The sequence below is a fragment of the Callorhinchus milii genome, unplaced genomic scaffold (assembly GCF_018977255.1).
Source record: "Callorhinchus milii isolate IMCB2004 unplaced genomic scaffold, IMCB_Cmil_1.0 Scaffold2, whole genome shotgun sequence".
Classification (NCBI taxonomy): Eukaryota; Metazoa; Chordata; class Chondrichthyes; order Chimaeriformes; family Callorhinchidae; genus Callorhinchus; species Callorhinchus milii.
Window position 1 is genome coordinate 12,232,584 of NW_024704743.1, and position 15,359 is coordinate 12,247,942.

The window sequence follows — 15,359 nt, forward strand, 5'->3', positions numbered from 1 at the left end:
TCGAAGACGTGAAAAGCGCTATATCAAATGCAAGGATTATTATTATGATTATTATTATTAAAGCAACTGGTATAATACAATGAATACATTTGTGCTTTCTCCAGACATATACACACAAGATAATACATTGGTTTCTTGAGATGTAAAATATTCATATTAAAGAAACTCAAAGATTACCTTATAAATTTTAAAAATGAAGTAGTTTTACTGAACTTTAGAGGAATATAAACAAATACACTTTAGAGGAATATAAACTTTAGAGCAATATAAACAGTCTCTGAGTGTGGGCTTTAAGATGATGTGCTCCCCTCCCCCACCCCCCTCACCATTGTTGTTCTGTGGAAAACGGCTTTAATTTAAATTATTTTCCACAAATAATAATTATAAGCAAAGTTTAATACTTTTAAAATAAAGTCCAAACATGGCTCTTGTTTGACATGTGGAAAATAATTTAGATTAAAGCTGTTTTCCAGTTCAAGATCCTGGTCCTCACCTACAAAGCCCTCCATAGCCCTACCCTACCTCTGATCTCCTGACCCACTACCAACCCGCCCACTCCCTCCTCAAAACCCTCCTGCTCAACTATGCCATCAGTCACCCCTCTTCCCCTCCCCTCCTTGACCCCAGCTTGGGTCTGAAATGCTGTACACAGTCCAGCGCCTTGGGAAGTCCTCCCGACGTGAAAGGCACTATACAAATGCAATCTTGTTGTTGTTCCACAGAACAACACTTGGGGGGAGGGAGGGGGCGCAGGGGAGGGGAGCACATCATCTTAAAGCCCACACTCAGAGGCGTGGTCTGGCTCGCTCATTAAATTCACTTTTTTTTAAAACACTGACGGGGCTCTGAGCAGTTCATATCCTATCCCGGGATATGGAGAAGATCTGTTGATGTCTCACCACCAAGATGTGCAGGTTAATTAGACAGCCCAAGTGTCATCAACTGCAATATAGCATATGGCATAATAGAATGCAACTATCTGGCTCTTCCTAGTTACACAAGGCTGGTAGATTTCACACTCCTCCAGGGCAATTAAATGGCATCTTCAGCACATTCTGGTAAAGGAGGGCAGCACCTGTCTTACTAGAGTGGTGAGATGCTAGAATGCTACATATGATCCTCCAGCTGATTCTGAAGATTCAAGAGAAAGACCTGCACAGGCTCCAACTTGACTTCCTGTTCCTGGCGAGCAAAATCTCCTGTGCATATGGGTATAGATTCTTCATTCTGGTAAGAAATATCAATGTCTAATTGTGGTGCCTTCGGTCTTCTGATGACGCTGCACCAATCCAATGGTAGAAGGTCAAACTCCTCTATGGAAAAGTAAAACAGGCTATCTCATTGAGAATTCAAACTCTACAATGGACTTCTAGACATCTATAGTAAATCACATGCAAAACAAGTACTTATAATATTTACTTTGAAAAGAGGATGTAGGACACAAACAGCTGAAAAAGAACAGGACTTTCCAACATGCAAAATAACAAATGCATTTACAAACAGAATATGAAATGATTGTACTTGGGATGGAAATCAAAGTTTCACTTACTAGACTGTGAGTATCCGCAAAGGAGGAAGCAGTGGCAATGATTTTCTCCAGACTTTTCTTGGTGGTCTATTGTAACCAGGTGTATTGACCTTTCCGTTCTATTCCAATTTATACCTTGCAGAATATTTAAGGTTGACGATTTACTTGCAACAATCATAGAAGTTTCCTTTTGAGTACCAACTCACCTTTCTAATGATGCTGTTTCAACGTCATTCCTGCACTGTTTGTGCGATGTGGGTGGGTAACTTTGCCGCATTTATTCATAACTAGTAGCCAGTTGTATGCAGTTACACTTCACTGAATCTCCTGCATTTCTTGCAGAACATTGAGTATTTACAGCATCAATTTACCAAACCATGCATAGGTCAAGGAACTCGTCTATGTGAGTGCATGAGCTAACCATGTATAATGTCAACCAGTGGGTGTCAATTCCTGTTAACACCAAAAAAAATGAAGGTTTGATTCAGCACGAACTGAACAGAGTCAACACTACAACACCATCAAACGTATCTGTATTGTCCTTCGGACAAGATGTTAAACCGAGGTCCCATCTGCCTATTCAGGTGAATGTTACAGTTCCCATGGCACAAAATAATATTCCTTGTGTTTGATATAGCGCCGTATCACTTCTTCGAAACATCTCAACGAGCTTCCCAGAATATACTGCAAAGTGAATTGACTGTATATTTTGTGGGAGAAATGCGGCAGCCAATTGCGCATAGCAGTATCCAACAACCAGTCATGGACTGATTGTCCAAATTATCATTAATATTATTCTTTGTTTTTTTGAAGGAATTATTACCCTTTGAAAATCGATCCCCAATCGACTAACAACCAGATTACTACATACTGCTAGGTAAACAGCGGTGTGTGGAGTAAGGAAACAATGTTCGCCCTGCCCGGGAATCGAACCCAGGTCCTCTTGCTTGTGAGGCGAGTGCTCTAACCACTAAGCTACAGTACTCCACAAATTCCACTGTTGGACAAGAGAAGGGAGTTTCTCCTGGTGTCCTGGCCAACAATCCCCACATAAAAAAGATGGTGATGGTTGTTTATGGGGTATTGCTGTGTTTACTCACAAAAATACATTCAATACACTTTACTGTATATTCTGTATATCCAATACACATTACTGTATATAAATGACCTGGACTTGGGTATAAGCAGTACAATTTCCAAGTTTGCAGATGATACTAAGCTAGGAAAAGTAGTAAATGGAGAGGAGGGTAGTAGTAGACTACAAAAGGACATAAACAGACTGGTAAGATGGGCAGATATGTGGCAGATGAAGTTTAATGTGGAGAAATGCGAAGTAATGCACTTTGGTAGGAAGAATAAGGAGGTAATATAAGATAGATGGTATAATCTTAAAGGGGTGAAGGAACAGAGAGACCTGGGGGGTTCACATAAGTAATTCTTTGAAGTTGGCAGGACAAGTAGGTAAAGCTGTTAAAAAAGCATATGGGATATTAGGCTTTATAAATAGGGGCATAGATTACATAAGTCAGGAAGTTATGATAAATAGAAATTTTCAAAATTCTGAGGGGAACAAGGAGAAACTGTTTACACTGATGGATGGATCGGTAACTCAAGGACACCAACTTAAAATAGTTGTTAAAAGAAACAGAGCGGAGGTGAGAAGAAATTTTCACACAGCGAGTTGTTCGGATCTGGAATGCATTGCCTGAAAGGGTGGCGGAAGCCGATTTGATAACAACTTTAAGAGAAAAGTACATAATTATTTGGGGAGGACAAGTTTGCAGGGCTATGGGGAGAGAGCGGGGGAGTGGGATTGATTTGGATAGCTCTTTTCAAAGAGCCGGCACAGACATGATGGGCCGATGGGCCTCCTTCTATGCTGTATAATTCTATGATTATGATCTATGACAATGTTCCTGTGAAGCGCTTTGATATTATAGGCGCTATGTCAAATAGAAGGATTATTATGTTAAATACTGTGTATGACATCAAGAATAAAATAGACATCATAAAGCAGAAACATTCACAGGCCAATGGAATGCCAATCCTGAGGCATACTTTGACCTTGAAATGAACTCCGTAAGTTGTGTTTGAGGAGGTATGGGAGAGGGAAGCAAAGTATTAACGTTGTCAGGGACCAGATGGGTCAAATGGCCGGTTTTCATGCTGTAACAGTCTATGTAAACCAAAGTGTTAACCTACACTACAGACAAGTGGAGTGCATGAAGTCAAATTACTTTATTTACATCAAGTTTTGTTTCCCCGTCAGAAGTTGAAAAAATCCGACAATCAAACTGTATTAATTGAGCTACATGAATAAAGACAGAAAATGCTGGGAATGTACCATACAGCAGCGCAAACAGCACTGAAAGAGAAAGGCATCTTAACATTTTGGGCGAAAGCTTTCATCCGAAACACGAAAGCACATTTCTCTTTTACAACTGGTTTGTTTTGTGCATTTTAGATTTCAAGCATTCAACCCTTTTTTCTGTTACTTGAACGACAGTGCTATAACATGACAACCAAATTTCAATATTAGCTTTTATTTCACTGTGCATTACAAAGGAATAGAATCCCCTTTACATCACACCAGAGTTCCTACCAGTAAATCAAAACTGCTGCATATCTTTCCTGACAAACTTAAAGAGCAAACTTAGTTAGTCAAATGTCATACTAGACAGCACAGAAAATATGTGTAAATAAAGCTACAAAACTAATAGCTGGCATGTTAGAAGCTGTATTATAAATTATGCAGGGGCAAAAAAGGATATAGTGCAAAGTGCATCTTGTAGTATATGGACTTACCTCATATATATATATATCACATCGTTAGTTTCTGTCAAAAAGCAGCAAATACATTGTCATCTGAAAAAAAAGAAACATTACTTTTCAAAATTGTTTTTTTTGTTAAAAAAAGTTGAACCATTTGAGAATCATTGCTGTTTCTCATACCCATGCTCCCACCTGCCAGTTCTTCAGGTGGACGATAAAGACATCATGATACTATTCAAAAATTGAAAGGAGTTTTTTTCTCCCCAATGTTCAGGCCAATCCATAGTCTTTCAGGTCAATTGTTCATTCATCTATTTGCTGTTTGTGGGATCCACTGGGTCTCTGAGGTATATTTATGTGCAAATGTGCATGTGAAAGGTTGAGATGTTATAATGAGCTATGAAACTTGCAAGTTCTTTCCATTTTGGGGTCAGCCAGGTGCCTGCCACATGCTGAAACCCATCACCATGCAAAGAGTATCCAAATCACAGTCCATGCATGCCACCTATACATGGAAATTCCCTTGTTTGGAATGAAATAAGCAACCGGTCACATCTTGCTTATCGAAATGATGTCAGGTTCGATTCCCCAGCTGTCCTTCTTACCCCAAATTCGTTTCCTGACCAGGATCGCTTCCCCCCCACCCCACCTTCGCCACATCATTCGCTTCCAACCATACCCTCATTCATATATTAATCACTGATCCAAAACTACACTGCCTGTATTCTCAGCTGTACCAAACTCCGCACCCCTTTCACTCCAGTCCTCACCAGGCTCCACTGGATACCGATTACAGAACAAATCCATTTCAAGATCCATAAACTTACAAATCGCTCCAGCCTTCTATGCGTCTCGTCCTCTCTGCTCCACCATCAGTGACTTTCAGTCACTGCTCCCCGAAACTCGGGAACTTTCTGCCTCAATCCCTCCACCTTGCCAATCTTCAGACCGCACCTAAAGACCTTCCTCTTTGACCGTCCCTACGGCCACCTCGCCTCTCTCTCCACCTTGGCATCAAGCTCTGCACTGTTAAGCGCTCTGAGATGCTACCCACCTGAAGGGTGCTATATAACTACAACGTGCATTTATATATCGCCTTTCACGAGGGGCAGTGTCTCAGAGTGCTTCCCAGTGAGCGAGCACAAGACTGAGCCGGGGGGGAGGGAGGAGGTAACCTTAAGTACGATCAAAGAGGAAGGTTGTCAGTCGTAATCTAAAAGAGGGGAAAGCGAGGGTAAAGCGGAGGGATTGAGGGAGAGAGTTCCAAAGTTTTGGGGCATAGTGGCTATATATTAATTTGCATTTAAATAGCACCCTTCATGCAGATGCAGTCTCAAAGCTCTTAACAATGGCATGTTTTGACGATATAGTAGGAGCCAAAGAATCCCTGCCTCAGTGCGCCCTTCCAAGTCCTACCAATGACAAGCAATGGAGTACTGTGGACCCGACTGGCTCAGTAACTGTACTATAGTACCAAGACCACCACTAAAGACTGACTCGATTTCAACATTCCATTGCCAAGTATGTCACCTTGGAGCCCGTTCAGCTTCAAGGAGACCCTACTTGCCCTCCCCCCACCCTCAGGAGTGTAGTCACTTGATCGTCATTTGACATCTGACAGGTAGATACCAGGAACTCCCTGCAAGCTTCCTGGTGAGCAGCACAGCTCAGCCTGAATTGCGTGAAAGCACTGCTACCATTTTCCTATCCACAGCCCGGAGACACCTCTCTACCCATTCTGCAATGATTCCACCAATTGAAGTGCAGAGCTTGAGCAGCAAGCTCGATCAAGGTTAATTCCAAGCTGTGGATGTGTATATATGAACTTGTGTTCCCAAACCCGGATTCCAGGTAATGCCTTCCAGCAACTATTATCTCATCAGCTTTTACACAGACATTAACTTTAGCGTGGTAGGAAGGCATTTACAGGAAAGTTTGTGACATGCCAGTCAGCTTGATGTTTTTGAGGTCCAAGTCCAATGATGTGTATCAGGCTTACTCAGCACCAGCAGTTCAATTCAGGTTCTCATGTGAAGGGCTTTGGCAATTAGATAACAATAATCCCTGCATTTGATATAGCACCTTATCATGTCTTTGAGACATCTCAAAGCACTTCACAGAATATACTGTAAAGTGAATTGACTTTATATTTTCTCAAAAATTGCAATGTAGTTTTCTAAGGCAGCCTAATAGTCTGTAGAAATGAGTACAGGCGGCACAAATTGATTTGTTTAATCTGAGTTTGTCCTGGAGAGAAAAACTCTCATGCCTATCTGACTGTTTAAGATGAAGAGCAGGACCTGACACACTCTATTCTATCTTTTTGACACAAAGTGTTGCACTTTGTCATTGTTACTCTATTTTTTGCATACTCTATACTGTATACATTGCATAAAATATATTATAAGTACCAGTACTGTCTATATTAATATTATCAATCTATATGTTGAGGGTTGCCTGCCCCTTTTTGAGGGTTAAGTTCCCAACCAGCTATGGAGACATTAATTCTGGGGGCTTAGAGAGAGAAACAAGTTACTTGCAACAGGTTTAGCGCGGGGGAGGGGGGGAACACACTGATACTTTGTTTAATGGGAGGAATCATGTACCTATATGAGGAGGAGGCTTGGCTTACCTTGTGGTCGCGGCTCTCTCAGTCCAACTTTCAATCATATGTGGCATGTAAGTGTACAGAGGGATGCTCGAGATGGAACCAAAGAGCGTCTCGAAAATGGATGTGTGGCTGTCTGCATCCCCCCAAAAAGGGGGGAACGGCAGGGAGTGAGGTAAAGGCTCACCATCCTGTAAAATTACGGCAGAGCCAGGACTAGCCCACCGGTGTTAACTGTTCCCTGTAGAAAAAGGAAACTGAACCTCAGCAGGGTCGCTGCGGTGACAGGGGTGGGACTGGTCGGGTATATATGTATGTGTATGGGTTTGTGTTTATGAGGTCTCCGGGCCTGCGTTTGAGTAAACATGTGCGCATGTGGTGCACGTCGGGGTGCCATCCGAAAGCGTCAAGTGAGCCTCATCAGTGTGTGCAGGCACGCAATGGATGCAGTGCACACAGGGGCGATTCCCGACTGTCTTAAAAGGAGTGTCTCAAAAAACATGTGCAAATCCTGCGTGCTATGAACCAGTCCGCACTCCCAACTAAGTGCACAGAAGCCACGCCCGCCACAAGGGGCCGGGTCTGTTGCGGTCTGTAACAGAACAATAACATGCTGCATCTTTTTTCTGCAATTGGTTTGACACTGTCTGAGATAAATGTAAATGTATACCAACAAACAAATATATATTTTGTAAAAAAAAAGTGCCTGGCGAGGGGGACTACCTCCAAGTCAAGATTGGTCTTTATTATTATTTCAACTAACATTATTATTTTCTGTCAGTTATCAGTCTGTTGTTGAATAGTGGTTTATCCGTTTAATTGTTGTATTTATCTGATTTACTTTGGCCTAGAAGATAGAGACATATACACCCACTTTATTAGTGTTTAGTTAATAAAATATCCGTTGCACCTGTTCAATATTGCCTGAGTCTCTGTTATATCCTTAGAGAGGCAGATAAAACACATTAAAGCAGGGAGTTGTCGTACTTAGTGGTCTGATAGTCGAAAAGGCACTGCGGAAAGCATCATGATCGCAGGGTCAGTAAAGCCAATTGGGAAAATCTGTTATGTGTCTCCAAAATAGTCAAATTACTCAAGAGCAGGAATTTGCACTCACAGAGTTAGGAGTTAATTCTAAGGTTTACTGACATTGTACATGGAGGGATAACGCAACTTACATTATCGCAACTTACATTATTAAACCAGTAAAGCAACGCACTGTGGCATTTTTGCTAAATTATGTATGTGAAGATGCAATTATCACCAAGCTAAATTCTTCCTGCAAATTTACTCAATGAAGATGTTATGAAAGTAGCAATTATGAAAAGAAAATCAAATTTGTGTTTGCAAGATACTGTGTCGCATAACTTGGTGCATCACCTGTGCTTCATTGAATGGGTATGCAACTGATGAATGGTTGTAAAACTTGATATTTACCCTTTCACAGGTGATTATTATTATTGTAATCCTTGAATTTGATATAGAACCATATGTCTTTGAGACATCTCAAAGCACTTCACAGAATATACTGTAAACTGAATTTACTGCATTTTTGTGGGAGAAATGCGACAGCCAATTGTGCATGGCAGTGTCCCACAATTATTAGTTTTAATTATTTTGGAGGGATTAATACCCCCAGAAATGATCTGCCAATCAACTAGCAACCAGGTTCGTATTTACTTCTAGATAAACAGAGGCATGTCGAGTAAGGAAACTTGCTTAAGACTTCACCGCAAAAGGTGATGCAACCCCAATCCTAATATGGCTATCATCCTGTCCATGATGACAATCACTTGGAAAACAAATTGGTGCGTTCTAGCCAACCTTGAGACACAAGGCATACATTCACTGATCACTAAAAATAAGTGATAGTTTCATTATAGTTTTAAAATGTGATTTCACCATATGATCGACTCCATACTTACAGAAGCTGCATATATCTGACAGGTTCAATATTGACCCAGATTGAATGTAATTTAGGGAAATGTTCATCTAAAATTACAGTCATTACATTTTACAGTAAATCCTATGAAGCGTTTCCAAGATATCTGACAATGTGACAAGGCACTATATCAAATGCAAGGTTCATTATAATAAACTGTCTCAGCAACTAAAAATCCCAATATAACTACACTGAAGGTTCCATCTGGATGAGCGTCCAAAATGCCACCATTCAAATCAATGATAAGACCACAATCCACAATTAAAGAGATCTGTCAGCATCTTCTCACATTACAGCAGTGACAAAACCTGATCTCCCCCGCCCCTACACCATAGATAAAATGAAACCAAATAAATGTTTAAAACCTCCGAGACAGACACCCAATTACACTCTTTTCATTCCTGCTTTCTCGTCTCGCTTTGCTCTGTATTTCTGAAACATTAATGGTAAAGAAGAACTCCATTATGGTCTGGGTCCATAGACTAAGAACCTGGGTTAAAAGCAGGCGCACTATAAAATGGCTATCTTCTCGGTATTCAGACTACCACTGTCGTAATTTCCTGTGTGTGCACACAGTGTGGAGGAATTGTTGCTGACAGTACTTCCTCTGTGCTGCGTACATGCAAAAAGTGATCTTCCCGTGCATAGCACATGTACGAGAAGTGATATTGACCAGAAAGCTAGACAGTAAGTGTAAGGGTTACACTTATCCCTTACTTATCCCAGTGTATCACACTTCAATTTGCATAATCCACAATACACCCCTGCTAAACCGAGGTGCCTTATGATGGAGGTCAATGGAGGTCATCCTAGATCTCTTTAATTCAAACCACTTTTATTTCACCCCTATTTATGATCTCAAAGCAATTTCAGTTCTAGAATATTCTGGAATAATACCTAAAATATTTATTTTCAAAGATGAAAAACTTGGTATACATAGAGGTTCACTTGAAGGGTGCCAAAAGCCAAGTTACAACACTGGACAAAAAAAGTGATAAAACACATACAATGCAACTAAAAGGCACACAATGTATTTGAAAATCAATCCAAGCTACAATTCAAAATACTAACCTCACTAGTGAGTCATGATGCCTTAAAGAAATCATCCAAAACACAAACTAATTCACATACAGTATTTGATTACCACAATCATATATATGGCACGTGCATTAGCACTGAAGGAATTATCAAAAACACAAATAGCACCTTTCACATTGGAAAACATTTCAAAGCTCAGAGATATTTTACAAACTGCATACAGTACAGTATTTACTCTTGTCATCAAGCCCATATGTCATCAGTACTTAGAAAAAAGCAGCAGTGTGGACTTAAGGCATAATTTTTGAAGGCATAATTGCAAATTAAAATGTTGTACCTGTACTATATATCATCAAATCCAAGCAAAGAACGATAACGTAACAGTTTTAAAACAGAACTGGGTCACTGTTGAAGGAGTAACTCACTCCACAATGGGATTTTTTGGCGAGTCCTCAGCCAATGAAATTTGTTGTTACAATTGTGCTATCCCAGAATATTTCAACAGGTTGTGCCAGCCTGGCAGTAAGTAGCAGTCTCCCTACAAATTCAGAAGATTGTGGGTTGAAGCCTCACTGTGAGACTTTGGACTCACATCATCTACGTTGACACTCTAATGCAGTGCTGGGGGTGCGTTGGGAGGCACCTACCTTTGGATGAGATGTTAAACCAAGGTCCCATCTTGGTTGTCCAGGTGGGTGTTGAAGATTTTGTGGATTATTGAAAAAGAGAATGGAGTTTCTCCTGGTGTCCTGGCCAAAAATCTCCAGATTAAATTGGTCATTCAGTTCACGGCTGTTTGTGGGACTTCTGCTGTGTGCAAATTGGCTACTATGCTCGTCTACAAAAATAGTCACTATACTTTACAGTATGTCCTGTGAAGTCTTCGAGGTGTCCTCCCAACACAAAAGCAGTGATATTAAATGTAAGGATTAAGAATGATTATATTATCCAATGTGATTTGCCATTTCGCACTGGGCATACCACTCTGACCAATTCACCCTGAACAGCAGTTTTAAACCTTTTTGAGACATTCAATGTTACAGGCACCATACCAAATGCAATGAACTGTTATTCCTAAAATGATTAACTGTGAAGCTTTTTAAAGATCCATTACTCAACAGATCATCCACAGAAAACAGCAAGCTGCACACAACCACTGCAGGCTATGTATCCTCAAGAGAGCTCTGAAATGGTTACACCACAGAGCTGTTTTCTCACTGATCTGTTGAACAGATTACGTAGAGCTAACTTGTTCCACCAAATGTGCCCAGTGAAATATTATGCTATTATACATCATTGTTTTATAGTCTACACTGTTATACTGACACTTTGAAATGTCCATGGAAGAAGGCCAATACAGTCCTACTGCTCAAGTAGAGGAAAGTTATGGATGTTAAATAACATCTATGGCTGATTGCCTCCCAGTTTATTATGATCTGACTTGCACAGCTCGAATTATAACTATAATAATTTTATTTCATATAGCTTATCACGCCAAAATGTCTTAATAAGAGCGCTTCACAGGGTTTACTGTAAAGTGCTGTGCAGCAGTTATTTGTGGGTGAATGCAGCAACCAATTTATGCACAGCAAATCCTTCATCATCCAGGAAGTGAATGAGCTTTTTTGTTGGCCAAGACACCAGGAGAAACATACTTTTTGAATAGTATTGTAGGATCTTTATCATCCACCTGAACAAAAGAGACAGGACATCACTTTAATGTCTCATCCAAAGGACAGCACCTCCAACAATCACTGGAGTGTCAATCTACCCGAGCTCAATGTCCTCATGCGGAGCTTGAACCCACAGCATTCTGAATCAGAGGAGATAGTGCTCCCAACTGAGTTCAAATGACAAATTTAGAGAAGAGTCTATGGCAGATCATGCCAGACATATCAAGTTCCACTGACTCTTGAAAGCACCGTGCTCTAGCTCCCCATGGCTGTGTGTTTTTTTGCATAATTCCTCGTCAATCCTCCTCCTACTCCAAGTTAGTGATGTGTCCTGAATGTGACTCCTTCCTATAAGATAGTTACAGGAAAATCATTTGTGAATACATCAGACTGTTTTAGAAGACTGAGACCAATAATAATCCTTGCATTTGATATAGCGCTTTATCACGTCTTCGCAACGTCTCAAAGCGATTCACAGAATACACTGTAAAGTGAATGGACTGTATATTTTTTGGGCGAAACGCAGCAGCCAATTGCACACAGCATTGTCTCACAGTCATGGACTGAAGTGACCAATTTATTATTACTTTTTTTGAAGGAATTATTATCCCTGGAATTATCAACTAACCACCAGTGTCCTACTTAATGCTAGGTAAACAGAGGCGTAAGGAAACTGTAAGATATGTCAGATTCAGAGGAACAGGAGGGTGCCATTCAGCCCACTGAGCCTGCTTTTCCACTTAATATATCATGTCACATAACCTCTACATTTTCTCCAATCTCCCTTAGTACCTTTAATTCCCAAGTAATTCTGTCTTTCTTTAAACCATCCCAATTATTTTTGGAACGTGGAACGCACTGCCCAGAAAGGAATGTGTTAGTTAAACTACTTCATCCCAAATATTAATCTGGTGCATCATCTCTGGATGTTTTCCACGCTCAGCAAATTAATATGACAGATGAAATTCTGCAGATGTAAACTTTTCAAAAAGTTATTGCAAAGCTTATCAAAAACTTTTGTGCATATTGCAACAATGTTTAAGCAGCTTACTCCAAACGCTGACTCTCTCGCCCCAAAAATTGAAGAGTTGACGACTATTTTTAATAGCTAACTGAATACCGTCTACTCAACAGGATCACACAGATGGATTTATTTCCTGCTATGTTATATTTGGATATGTTTTCAGTTGTTGACATGTTTGCTGTATTTCTTAGAACACTGAAAATGTGTTAACTTTACATCCAATGAATGCCAAAATGGAGTTTTGTGCCAAACACACATTTGATGGTGATGTACTGTTTTACTAGTACAAACAGTTCAACTTCACTAAAACATGATCTCCTTCGAGACATATCCTTTATCGCCATTTACTGCAACCTAAGTCACACTTCCCATTTATTTGCACAGGTCAAGTGGTTCATTTCTGCTTGCTGATGTGATCAACTTGAATAACTTCAGCTAGCATTGAATTATGTGTCTTAATTTACTACTGGCAGTAAATTGCATTGGAATGGAATATGTAGTTTTAACAGCTTGGCAGTAAATTCATACACTTCATGCCAAAAAACTGACTGCAGTGGCTTTAATCTGAACAGTCTGAAAATAGCCGCAAAATCTGAACTGCGTTTGAGTGACACATTAAAGTCCTTTGAAAAGCTTTTTTTTAAAATTATGTAAGAATTTGATAAGGTGGACTTTAATAAGGTGTTTCCATTAGTTGGAAAATCTAAAACGAGGCAGGGCATCAACATTACAATAACAACATGCATTAATATAGGGCCCTTGACGTGGGGCAGTCTCGGAGGGATTGTGATGGGACATTTTTCTGACGTGAAGGGCGCTATACAAGTATAATTTTTTTGTTGTTGAGTTAGCCAGCAGCAGATCTGAAAGGGAGTTTAAGAGGAACTTCTTTAAGCAGAGGAGGTAAGAATGTCAAACTCGAGTTCAAAATCCTCATCCTCAACTTCAACGCCCTCCACGGCCTTGCTCCCTCCTACATCTCCGACATGCTAACCCCTTATCAACCTGCCTGCTCCCTCCACTCAGTAGGCTCCGGCCTGATCCGTGTCCCCTGTCCAACCCACCATCGGCGGTCAGGCCTTCAGCCTCTCTGCCCCCATTCTCTGGAATTCCATCCCACATTCCCTTCATCTCGTTCACTCTCTTGCCTCCTTCAAGGTACGCCTTAAGACTCTCCTCTTCGACTGTGTCTTCGGCCACCCTTGGCAGTTTAAAGGCGCTATACAAGTGCACACTTGTAAAGGCGCTATACAAATCTAATTTGTTGTTGTTGCTGTGGTTGAAGCAGAAAGAATCAATTAATTTCATAGGAAACCTGGTGCAAACATGAGACGAGAATAGAGAGGTAAGGGAGAGAGAATTAGGAGAGGTGGATCCTCATGTAAAGCATAACTACTGACAAAGACTAGTCGGGCTGAATGGCCTGTACTTGTGGTCACCTCCTCCTATTTTGTATCTCGTCTTATTTTTGTTTCTCCTGTTTCTAACTTCAGTTGCAGTTGACCTAAATTTTAAATCCCTTGTTACCTGAAAAGTGCCTAGAAAAGTGGTTCCTTGGGCAACATAGCAGATGGCAACAAAACTATGTCCAGTAGAAGAGCAACAACAACTTGAATTTATATAGCGCCCTTCACAATGGGTAGCGTCCGGAGCACTTCACAATGCCCGAGTCCAACCCTGAGCCAGGAGCAGATGAAGGGGGTGGTGACTTAAGGTCTTTAGGCTAGATTTGAAAGTGGGGTGGAAGGGGGCAAGGGAGGAAGAGTTGTAAAGTTTCAGTAGCGGCTGAAGGCACAGCCACCGATGGTGGAGCGGAGGAGACAAGGGACGAATAGGAGGCTGGAGCCAGCCGAACAGAAGCAGCGGGTGGGTGAGTGGGAAGTAAGCAAATCGGATAGGAAGGGAGGTGTGAGGGCATGAAGGGATTTGAAAACAAGCGAGGATCTTGAAATCGATCCGTACAGTAATTGGGAGGTAGTGAAGCCTGGCAAGGACTGGTGTGCTGGGGTTACGGAGTTTTGTGCGGGTGAGAACCTGGGCTGTGTAGCTCTGGACTAGTTGAATTTTGTGTATGGTGGAGCTGGGGAGACAGATCAGCGAGGAGGGCATTGGAATAGTCCAGCCGGGAATGACAAAGGCGTGAACGAGGGTTTCAGCTGCTTTTGTTGTGAGGTACGGACAGAGGCAAGCAATGTGACAGGGTGCAAAAAAGGGGCCCTGGTCAGGAAATCAATGTGGGGTAGAAAGGACAACTGGTGATCGAACCTGACCCCTAAGCTGTGCATGGTTTCAGTGAGTCTGAGGGCCTCCTAATGTGGAGAAATGCGAAGTGATGCATTTTGGGTGGAAGAATGAGGAGAGACAATATCAGCTGATGGTACAATTGTAATGGGGTGAAGGAAGAGAGAGACTTGAGGGTTCATATAAGTAAATCTTTGACGGTGCAGGACAGGTAGATAAAGCTGTTAAAAAAGCACACGGGATACTAGGCTTTATAAATAGGGGCATAGAATACAAAAGTCAGGAAGTTATGATGAACCTTTATCAAACACTGGTTAGGCCTCAGCGAGAGACTGGGTTCAGTTCTGGGCACCACACTTTAGGAAGGATGTCAAGGCATTGGAGATCCTGCAAAGGAGATTTATTGGAGTCCTGTAGCTCAGTGGTTGTGGAGTCCTGTAGCTCAGTGGTTGTGGAGTCCTGTAGCTCAGTGGTTAGAGCACTGGCTTTGCAAGTGAGAGACCTGAGTTCAATTCCAGGCAGGTCAGGGCGAA

At 41.3% G+C, this 15,359-nt stretch overlaps 1 protein-coding gene across 2 annotated transcripts in view; it reads right to left on the reverse strand.

The window, feature by feature from the left end:
* galnt11 (UDP-N-acetyl-alpha-D-galactosamine:polypeptide N-acetylgalactosaminyltransferase 11 (GalNAc-T11)) overlaps positions 1 to 15,359 on the reverse strand; it is an 80,037-nt gene that overhangs the window by 58,939 nt on the left and 5,739 nt on the right. For both annotated transcript variants that reach the window (XM_042332537.1, XM_042332536.1), the window contains exon 2: positions 4,334 to 4,393. The gene's annotated coding sequence lies outside the window, so the exon portion shown is untranslated. The remainder of the gene's footprint in view (positions 1 to 4,333; positions 4,394 to 15,359) is intronic.